This window comes from Pseudomyrmex gracilis, unplaced genomic scaffold (assembly GCF_002006095.1).
Source record: "Pseudomyrmex gracilis isolate BER0280 unplaced genomic scaffold, ASM200609v1 scaffold_2960, whole genome shotgun sequence".
NCBI lineage: Eukaryota > Metazoa > Arthropoda > Insecta > Hymenoptera > Formicidae > Pseudomyrmex > Pseudomyrmex gracilis.
The window spans coordinates 1-1516 of record NW_018023544.1 but is presented as its reverse complement, the minus strand read 5'-3'; positions in this window follow the sequence as shown (position 1 = coordinate 1516).

Sequence of the window (1516 nt, the reverse complement as noted above, 5' to 3'; positions counted from 1 at the left end):
TTATTAAGTGTTACCTTTTCTCATTGGTGTGAATCCATTAACGATTTATTATGTAACACTTGTAAAACGAATGATAAGATATTTAAAAGAGAATTAACGTTGACAAAAGACATACTTATCATTCATTTTCTATTATTTTCAGATGGCAAAGGAATACCAGCAAACAAACTAAATATACGTGCTATACCAACGACTAAAGTGTCAATAAGTGGAAAGCTATATAAAGTCATGAATGCCATATTTCATAATGGGCTATGTATTGAAAACAATCATTATACAAGTATGTGTAGAGAAGAAAAATCTAGCTGGCTTGGAATTGATGATATGCAAGTTAAAAAACACCAATGGCCAAAAAATGCTAAGAATGTTTATATTCTTTTCTTAGAAAAAATAAATAAATAAATGTGTTACAATTGTTGAGATTAAATTTATTTTAGTTTACTATTCTCGAAAAACTTAACTTTAAAAAAAAGATAAAAACAGGCGTCAAGTACACGCACAACACGTATTGTATTTAATTTAAATACTACAAAACACTCTTTCCCTGGTGAAAAACCTGTTTCACCAAAAAAAGTGATATCAAAAAGTAGCACCAAGTAAACTTTTGTACGTTTTTTTTTACATACTACTAAACCTTCTTTTTTTATAAAACCTGTTTTCCAAAATAGAAAATGTGTAATATCTCAAAAAACTACTTTTTCAAAAATATAATTTCAGTTAAACAAGAAAAATTTATTTTACTATTAAATAAATGTGTTACAATTGTTGAGATTTAAGTTTATTTTAGCTTACTATTCTCGAAAAACTTACCTTTCAAATAAAAGGTAAAAACAAGCGCCAAGTAAACGCACAACACGTATTGTATTTTTATTTAAATATTTAAATACTACAAAACGTTCTTTCTCTAAAAATCTGTTTTCCAAAAAAAGTGATATCAAAAAGTAGCACCAAGTAAACTTTTGTACGTTATTTTTTATATCAAAAAGTAGCACCAAGTAAACTTTTGTACGTTATTTTTTATATACTACTAAAACTTCTTTCTCTATAAAACCTGTATTACAAAATAGAGAATGTTATTCTTTTCTTAGAAAAAATAAATTAAGAAACAATATAAAACAATAGGAAATATAAAATAATTTTTTTATCATATACTACAAAGAATTCTTTCTCTACAAAAAACATTTACAAAAAAGATGATATCAAAAAGTAGCACCAAATAAACTTTTGTACGTTATTACATTATTGAAAACAATAATAAACCTATGAAAACAATAATAAACCTATGTAGAATTTATAGATCACGTTTTATATCCAAAGTACTTCGTCTTATGAATCTCACTATGCCTGAAACGTCGAAACTTCATGTAAAACTATATCAAGAGGCACGGTAGTGCCTCGCGCCAAGTTCACGCGCAACGAAGTTGCGCTCGAACTGAGCGAGCACGCCGTGCCTATTATACGCGAAAATCAGGCATTTTAGTGGAGGGGAGATGTTTAATAAGCAATTATTTAATAA